This window comes from Cervus elaphus, chromosome 29 (genome assembly GCF_910594005.1).
Source record: "Cervus elaphus chromosome 29, mCerEla1.1, whole genome shotgun sequence".
Taxonomy (NCBI): domain Eukaryota; kingdom Metazoa; phylum Chordata; class Mammalia; order Artiodactyla; family Cervidae; genus Cervus; species Cervus elaphus.
This window is the reverse complement of record NC_057843.1, coordinates 22,533,121-22,543,162: the sequence shown is the minus strand read 5'-3', so window position 1 is coordinate 22,543,162 and position 10,042 is coordinate 22,533,121. Positions and strand designations below refer to the sequence as shown.

At 42.8% G+C, this 10,042-nt stretch overlaps 1 pseudogene; it reads left to right on the top strand.

The window, feature by feature from the left end:
• The first annotated feature begins 4,972 nt into the window (after positions 1-4,972).
• LOC122685938 lies at positions 4,973-5,669 on the top strand (annotated as a pseudogene).
• Positions 5,670-10,042: the final 4,373 nt, after the last annotated feature.

Here is a 10,042-nt window from a genome sequence, read left to right as displayed (position 1 = left end):
TTAATGTTTTTAAATTTAAAAAATGATAGTAGTAAAAGTATATCTAAGAGTTTCTCTGGAGCTGTTGCAGACAGTGTGGGGTCAGTTCATCTTCAGATAGTTCCTTGGTCCGGCTTGTACTTCTCAAGGTCTATATGCCCCTTCCGATGTAGTCAGTGCTAGCTACAGGGTTTTAATCTATTGCATCTGTCACTTCCAAAGCGGTTCCCTCTGTTTATTTTAGCTTCTGTTTGCTGGTCTCTTCAGTGTCTAATTTCCGCCCTGACACAAGGGGCGGGTGGTGGTCACTTTTTTTTAGGCTCGTTTGTTCAGTCATGCTTTGGGGAGGGAGGAACACTGTGAACAAATCTCACTGGCGTGTGGTCACAGTGGCTCAGCCACACTGGTTTGCGCCCGCTCACGGTGTGTGTGCTTTCCCCGTCCACACTGCTCAGACTCTCGGTTGCTCTGCCAGGAACTGTCTGAGGCGGGCCCTGGTTTACATGCACTTCCCAGGTCTAAGCCGCTCAGGTCCAGGTTCTCGGGTACTTCACAAAGGCGCAGACTTGGTTGGGCCAGTGTTTTGCGCCCTTCCCAGGCCTGAGCCGCTCAGGTGGCCCGGTGCTAGGCACGCGTATTCACCCCAGGTGGAGGCTGCAGTTTACCCTCTCCCCAGTTACAGCTGCTTGGTTTTATGGCCTTCTTAGGTGTGCCCTGTGTCTCTTCTGGGGAGCTGGTCTCTGGCTGCGACCCTACCGGCAGATGTCTACCATCCAGATCCCCAAGAAGTCTTGGTTAGCAGAGAAGTCTGCTTGCAGTTCGGTAGATGCCTCTCTGGGGCCGATTGCCCCCTTCCTGCTCTGGCTGCCCTCCTCTGCCTGTCTCCGGCGGGGAATGGGCCGGTCTGCAGCCGGCTGGCTCTGCTCAGTCCTTTGTCCTCTGAGCCTGTCTGGCGGTGTCTTAGGTTTGGGATTTTCACGGGGCTCCCGGGATAGCTATCCCACAGTTTGGATTGCTGTCTCAACCTAGTTCCCTCAGATTGCCCTCAGGGTATTCAGGCTCAGACCTTACCCTAAGCAATGCACCTGCTCCTCCCTGTCCCTCCCCTGCTTGCAAGTGGGGGATGCCAGTGTCTGGGCTGCTGCTGTGCTGGGAGTTGCTGTTAGGCACTTAATCTGTGGGATTTCACTATGTATTTATTTTTCCTTCCGCTTATTTTGCCCTCTGAGATTCCAAGGCTCGCCACAGACCCGCCAGAGAGAGTGTTTCCTGGTGTCTGGAAAATTCTCTTTTTTAAGGCTCCCTTCCCTGAATGGATCTCTGTCCCTACCTCTTTTGTCTCTCTTTTTATCTTTTATATTTTGTCCTACCTCCTCTCAAAGACAATGGGCTGCCTTTTTGGGTGTCTGATGTACTCTGCCAGCATTCAGAAGTTGTTCTGTGGAATTTGCTCGGTGTTCAAATGTTCTTTCCACGAATTTGTGGGGGAGAAAGTGGTCTCCCCTTCCTATTCTTCCACCATCTTCCGAAGCATTCTAGTAAGATTTTCTAAGAAAGATTTTGAAAATCAATATGTCAACATGTTGTACAGAAAAGACTTTTATTGAAGTATATCCAAGTTCCTGCAGTAACAAGCCAGGATTCATTCATCAAAATTGATCAACAAAGATCTGACCAATTTCTACATTTCATTCACCATATGTCAACTTTTATTATTTTAAGAATTTCCTATAATCTGTACTTTTCAAGATCAAAGCCTTTCTTTTCATTTTAAACTTCCCTCCCCCACACACATCCTCCATCAGGACCTTCTAACTGACAGTCCCTTAAATGGGGAGGAACTGACTCCCCAGAGCAGGAGCGAGTCTCCATTTCTTCTTCCCACCCAGCATCCTGCACAACGGTAGGATACTGCTGGTCCTCAGGGGTGTCAATAAAAGTGTAAGTGTAATAATGATAATAATCATAATTTTAAGCTTAAAATAGTTTTACCAATTAAACTGTTTGACAACGCCAATCTTGCTACATTTTTTGTTTTTATTTTTGTGGGTTACTCTTGTCTTCTCAGGTGACCAGTATATTTCTTATCTGGGCATCGCTTTCCTTGCCCCACAATTCCCTGCATCATTTAGTCCAGTCGATTCTTCTATCCAATGCTACTGTTTTCTCAGCTTTAAACTAAGGACTTGGCAGTGGATATATGTGTACTTATAGCTATTTGATGTTGTTGTACAGCAGAAACCAACACAACAATGTAAAGCAATTATTCTCCAAATAAAATCAAAATAGGGATAACGAAAATACTGTACTCCACTCAATATACCATCTCATGTTATGTACTCTATATGATGTTAATATACCAACCTGCAAAATTATCTTAAATGAGTACATTATACAAAGCATCAGGGACACATTAAAGAGCTGTGAGCATTATTACTGTGACAGGTGTATACAACGGTTTCACCATTATTTCATGTCTACCCTAAAGATGACTATGCCTTATCTGTGCCTTGCTCAACTCTAATCTTTAATGCAAAAATTCCACCTGTGCAAATTAGAATAGGTAAATCTTTTCTAGCATTCCAAAGCATATCTACACATTTAAAAATTTTACTAGCAAATAAAATAATCCCATGACCGTACCAAGCACACCGAGACGTTTAGTGGGCATCAGGTCACCATGCAGTCAGGGCACTTGGCATACGAGATGCTTCTTAGGTAGGAAATGGTGTATTAAGTGAAAATCTACATTATGCCAAAATAAAAAATATCTTGACCTAAGACCTAGCACAGCCAAATAAATACATGAAATAAATACATTTCAAATTCTTAAAAACCCAAAGAAACCCAACCCATCAGTGGGATCATATCACAAAGTGGGATATTAGGGAGATTAGGGTTAGCAATCAATACAATTCAGTTATCATTTTTCATATCATAATTCTTATTACCCAGATTAAGATCAGGATCTTTTGGAATCGTTTCATTCCCTTTCATTCTAATTTTTTTCAATGCAACTTCTCATTGCCCAGGTGGATTTGTCACAGATGCACAGCAAGGCTGGTCTCCTTGACCCTGTGAGAGAGGGTTAGTGTTCGAGCAAGTGGGCTTCTGATTGCCCATCTCCCATGAACTGGTGCGTGTGACTTCTTCCTTCTTCTCTTACACTGACCACATATGGATTAAAGGAAAGAAAAATCAGGTGGCTGGTCTTACAAAGCTGATGGCAGTCCACAGACTCAGGACTTCTCCTTCCTTGAGCTTTTATCAGAAGCAGTCATGTCTCAGCCTTTCTGTTGTTCATATTGACCTGATCCTTCCCTTCTGCCACAGCCTAGGCCCCAGCTATGCTGCCCTGAAGTTGGCTAACCGAGACACATCACTGTGTCAGGGAAAGCAACTTCATTTCTTTCATATTCATGACATTGAGACTTACCCTTGTTTTCTAGTTGTCCACAGAACAACTGTGGAATTTTACTTTCTAGCATAATTGCAAAGAGAAACAAAAAAAATCTAACCTCTTGAAAGTGATGCAACCCCTCGGGCTTTCTTTACTTCCCTTTCTTATTCTCACCTGATCATGAATTACAGCCAGAGAAGGAGCAGTGAAACAAATCTTGTCCAATAAGTCACTAAGTGTATATAAAATGTTTCAATGAAAAACCACACTCAAGGAAAGAAGGCTATTTCTCCTGATCTCATAGACTGGGTCTCACTGCCCCACATTCTCAGAGGAAACAGAAAAAGAGGAACAGAGATGCAGGTTGGAAACAACTGCCTGAGTAAACAACTGCAACTCAATAGATTCTGTGACATAAGCTTCCATCAAGAGACAACACCATCACTGAATCTCCTTCATCCAGCTCAGAAACTCTGAGCAGAACAAGTGTTGAAGTGTTTAAGTAAAGAGTTGAAAAATAAAAACTATACTTGGCAAAGTAAATACTACTTATCTACTAAAAGCAAAATGATTGCAGTTGGAAATTGTCTTCACCAACTTACACAAACACACTTTTGCTCTCAGCATCTGAGCACTGCTGATATTTTGGACACCTGGGGAAATGGGTCAGGAGAAGAGGAGGTCACCACCAAGACCTAGGGTCCTTCACAGAAACACTCCAGGGGAGAGGATGGGGTTTAGGAAGAGAATTTATTTTCCCAACAAATAAACAAGCCCTCCACAGAAAGGGGATGTTGAGGCCACAGATGTGGTGAGCCTGCCCTCATGGAGGGAGTCCAGCAAGTGACGAAGGGACTCAGTCACTCCAGAGGACAGGCTGTGGCTCCATGTGATCTCGCCCTTGTGAGTGGGGTGCTGATGGGAAACTACAATTATCCTGGAATTAGAGTCTCCTCACCCATGATCCCTGAGAAGAACTAGGATTCTGGTGGGTGTATTGGCCCAGTCTGTGGAGCACCACAGGTGTCCAATAAGAAAATGGTGGAAAGAAAGGGTGATGTCTGTAATAGACCTGCCCTCGTGGTTCCCTGAAGGGCAGGGATCTGCAGGAATGTGTTCCAGAAGGAAGAGAAATGTGGGAGGAGTTCAAGGACTGATAATAATCAGCTTCTTCTCTAAATCAAACACTAAGGAAAACTCATCCTTTGTTTTCATGAGCTTAACTGCCAGAGTGATCTGGTAAATCTCTTACAAATAGGGAAACGATAGGGCTGACAGAGCCTGGCTTCCTATGGAAACTAAGAGGGAAAAAAGGAGCCTAAGAGCAAGCCAACAATGTGTTCATGGATGAGAGGACAGCGACACTTATGAATGAGAGAAAAGGGCAATAACGTGTGTAAGTACACATGTCCATCAATACAGACTTAAGACAAAGACCTTTCCCATTTGATTGAAAAATATTCATTTGGATGGGAACTTCTGAAGTCACTAGGAAAAGGCAAAATTAACAGCCTAGAAGGAAGAAAATTTCTTTGACTGTATTGAAAATACAAAACAGAAAACCAAAAAAGGAAGTAAAAGTGTATAGAAATGATTAGAAAATGAAAACTACTGTGTTCCCTATTTAATGCCTTGCTTAGAAAGCATGGCATCAGAGAACCTACCTCAAGGTTCAGCAGACGCCATCTCCATCAGCCCAGCATCAGCCTCATCTTCCCCATGGCCTTCGTGCTTTCTCTACTGATGGCCCTGGTGCTGGTCAGCTACGGCCCTGGAGGATCCCTGGGCTGTGACCTGTCTCTGAACCAAGTGCTGGCTGCCACTGAGAAGAACCTCACTCTCCTGGACCAAATGAGGAGACTCTCCCCTCACCTCTGTCTGCAGGACAGAAAAGACTTCGCTTTTCCCCAGGAGATGGTGGAGGGCGTCCAGCTGCAGGAGGCCCAGGCCATCTCTGTGCTCCATGAGATGCTCCAGCAGAGCTTCAATGTCTTCAACACAAAGCGCTCCTCTGCTGCCTGGGACACCACCCTCCTGAAGCAGCTCTGCACTGGACTTGTTCAGCGGCTGGCTGACCTGGATGACTGTTGGCAGCAGGTGACGGGAGAGGAAGACTCTGCCCTGGGAAGGACGGGCCCCAAAGATGCCGTGACAACGTACTTCCAGGGAATCCATGTCTACCTGAATGAGAAGGAATACAGTGACTGTGCCTGGGAAATCGTCAGACTGGATATAAGGAGAGCCTTCTCTCTCTTCATCAACCAGCTTGCAGGAAAGGTTAAGAATGTAGGATGGAGACCGATCTGACCTTGACATGACTCTCACTGACTAAGATGCCACATCACCCTCGTATACTCACCTGGGGTCATTTCAGAAGACTCTGAATTCTGCTTCAGCCACCAAATTTATTGAATTAACTCAGCCAATACTTGTCAGTGGTAATAAGCAAGGAGATATAAAAGTACCCAGCTGCAGGAGTATCAGTCTATAAGCAACAACTGCTTTGATGTTATTAATTTATATTTTATATATTAAATGTTATTGTATCTCAATATTTCATATTTTCATATAAAAGATGTGTGTGCTTACATGTACTGAAATTTAGAAAATATATTCCCCTTTCTATGATTCAAATTGTAATTTGTTTTATTTATTAAATACTTATCAAGGTCAACTTCTTGAGTTTTTTTATTTGAAAAAACTAAGTCCTTATTTTGTCTATAGATAGCTATCACAAAACAGTATTTGTTCACTTTATACTGTGGAACAGTTCTATGACTTTCTAACAAATGTCTGTCAAAAGGTGGAATTCTTCAAGCTTTCTGGTGGTGCAGTTTTTAGCACTCTGAGTTTTCCCTCCAGGGAGCCTTGGTTGAGAACTAAGATCCTATAAGCTGTCGAGGGTGCCAAGAAAAAAACAGGTAGAAAGGAGATTATGAAATTGTACAAAATGGTTCATCTTGATGTCATAGGCATAACGAATCTATACTTACTCACTCATTACAGAATGGTTGATATAAATGTCTGAGGGAAGCAGTCCCCTCCTGCTGGAAAGCTGATGACATGCGGTGTTGATGGCCGCTCCTGACTCCTATTACTCTGTCTCCCGCCTTCTCCTCATCCCTGCCTCCTCAGGACTGAGCAGGTCACCCTCTCACACAGCGCCTTCACTGCCTCCATCTCAGGAGCTCCGTTCTGTGCTGATTTCTTCTAGCTGCACGGTGTAGTCAGAGTGGAAGCCACAGGAAGAGAGCCCAAGGGAAAGGAGAGTTCTAGAAATTCCAAAACCTCTGAATCCCAGCCCTGCTATTTACCAACAGTGTGACCCTGAAAAATCTCACAAACGCACTGGTCAGGTTCCTCATCTTTAGTACACGGACAATAAGAGTAGTTTTCACAGGATTACTATTTGGATTCAATGAGTTCAGTCACACAAGAATCATCAAGCGCTCCTGGCAGAAATCATCAGGACTGTGACGATCACAGAGTGCCTGCCCGCAGGGAGGAGACAGGACAGCTGGCTTGAGACAGTGACTGGAAGGAGACACTGGAAAGTGCTAGGCCCCTGGCAAAGGTATTTTCTTTTCAGCTTGGGTGCTAGTTCCATAGTGCTTTCAATGTGAGAACTACCTTTGCTGTATGCTGAAGAGAATTCCAATTTCTGGGTTTCATATCTCTAGAAAGCACTCCTATGAGTTCATCAAACACTCTTTGAGAAAGATGAATTAGTAGAAAATGCTTTGATGTAGTACAAAGATGAATAATAGGGAAAGAATACAGATCTCATATCAATGCAGAAAATCAAACACATGCACAGGCAGGAAGGAAAGAGCAGGTGCTGTGAAATGGATTTCTGCCCTCCAGTCCTACGGTGTCCCGGGTTGGATCCTAGTTCTCTTTTCAATAAAGCCCCTTGTCTATACTTGCTGGCAATGTCACCTCCTGGAGCTTCTGCATTGCTACTGAAAGACCAAAACCCAACAAAGAATTCAGAAACCAACTGTTACCCTCCTCATACTAAAGACATGAGAAACATTATTCGTGAATGAAGTGTGATTTTCTGCAAACTCCAACCAAGGGGCACCTTCCAGGATTGTTGCTGCCTGTGCCCTTGTCCCCACGGCAAGCCACTGCAGACACATACTTCCGTAGACTCCGGTTCAGCCTCCGGTGGGGTCACTGCTGCTCAGTTCCCTTGGGTCTTGGTGCTCGCAAGTTTTTGTTTGTCCCCTTTGAGAATGGAGTCTTTCCCCCACAGTCCTGTGGAAGTCTTGTAATCAAATATCACTTGCCTTTAGAGTCAGATTTCCTGGGCATTCCCAGGCCCTTTGCTGGATTCGCAGACCTGGAAGCCTGACATGAGTCTTAGATCCTTCACAAGAGGGAGAGAACATTATCGTTGTATTGTTTTCCAGTTTGTTGGTTTCCCAACTGGCAGGTATGGAATTTATTTTTATTGTGCTTGAGCGCCTCCTACCATCTCATTATAAGTTCTTTTTTGTCTTTGGACATGGAGTGTCTTTTTGGGTGGGCTCCAGAGACCTCCTGTGGATGGTTTTCAACAGCATTTGCGGTTTCAGTGCTCTTGCAGGAGGTGAGTGCGTGTCCTTCTACTCTGCCATCTTGGACCAGAAGCTAAGCCAAAACTTTGACATTAGACCATTTGAAATACAGTGAAGCATCTCATGCACACCCACCATATCTTGGCTGAGGTTTGAACAGGAGGTTCATTACTGCAAACATATATGTTCTTTATCTTCAAATAGTATTATTTTCTAAGAAGGAGTTTAATAATTGATATGTCAATGTGCTGCACAGAAAATATTGTTATTGAGCTATATCCAAGTTCCTGCAGTAACAAGTTCCCACAGTAACACGTGCCCACAGTAACAAGTTCTGCAGGGTTCATTGATAAAAATTGATCAACAAAGATCCCACAAATTTATACATTTCATTCACCTTTTTTCAACTTTTATTATTTTAAGAATTTCTTATAGCCTGTAGTTTTCAAGATCAAAGTCTTGCTTTCCATTTTGAACTCCCCTTCCCCACACAATCCTCCACGAGGGCCTCCTAACTGACAGTCCCTTAAATGAGGAGGAATTGACTCCCCAGAGCAGGAGAAAGTCTCCATTTCTTCTTCCCACCCAGCATCCTGCACAATGGTAGGATACTGCTGGTCCTCAGGGGTGTCAATAAAAGTGTAACTGTAATAATGATAATAATCCTAACGATAGTTTTACCAGTTAAACTGTTTTAAAACAACAATCTTGCTGCGTATTTTGTTTCTATATTTTGTGGGTTACTCTTGTCTTCTCAGGTGACCAGTATATTTGTTACCTGGGCATCTCTTTACTTTTCCCTCATTTCTCTGCATCATTTAGTCCAGTTGATTTTTCTGTCCTATCCTACAGTTTTCTCAGCTTTAAAATAGGGAGGAGTGGATATATGTGTACTCAGAGCTGGTTTACATGGCTGTACAGCAGAAACCAACACAACATTGTAAAGCAATTATTCTCCAATTAAAAGCAAAATAGGGATAATGAGAATACTGTACTCCATTCAATATACCATCTCATGTTATTTAATCTATATGATGTTAATACAACAACTTACAAAATTATCGTATATGAGTAAATTACATAAAGCATCAGGGACACATTAAACATAGCTGTGAGAGTTGTTACTGTGACAGGTGTATACAGAGCTTTGACCATTGTTTCATATCTACCTTAGAGAGGATTATGCCATATCTGTGCCTTGCTCAACTCTAATTTTTAATGCAAAACTTCTACTTCTGCAAGTTAGAATAGGTTAGTCTTCTCTAGGATTGTACAAAGCATATCTACACATTTTTAAATTTTACTAGCAAATGAAATAATCTCAAAGCTGTAGCAAGCACGCCGAGATATTTACTGGGCATCAAGTCACCATACAATCAGTGCATTTAGCATACAAGCTGCCTATGAAGTAGCAAATGGTATATTAAGTGGAAACCTACATTATGTTGAACACAAAAACATCTTGATTATGAATTTGAAAGCAACTTCTCTGTCTGAAGTGACATTTTTATAAAACTCTCCAATGCAGGACCATGTATAAATTTGAAAGCTTAACATAAGATCCTAGGCTAAAAGAGAAGAAAAGAAAGAAAGATTTTGAAAATTGAGATTAATAATTTTAGGTAGTTACTGGGTCATAAGTTTGTCAACTACAGCTTTTGCTCAACTGAACTGAGATGAACAAAGAAGTCATTTTGAAAACATTTGCATTTGATCTTGTTTTGGCATAAGGAAAATATTTAAACTTGGTGTGAGTTTCAGACTTATTTACACATTTTAAAATAGTTTTCAACGAGTTGAACATTGAAGGAGAAATTAACCATTTATATTAAATGAAATCATTTTCCCTTTCCTGTAAGTCTCAGTCTTGTCCTCAAGTCTTCCCACAAGAGGGCCCCAATATCTAAAGATGCCAATCCAGACTGTAGGTGCCTTATCCCCTTTCCCCGCATCAGTCCTTTCCCCAGAAACAGCCCTGAATCTGAAAACACACCCCAACATGCTCTGATCTCCAGCGGTGAATCACTGCATAAACGGGCACTGGGGTAAAGCGCCCTGGCTAAAATCTCCTCCCAGGAAGGGGAGGAAGGACACAGAGGCA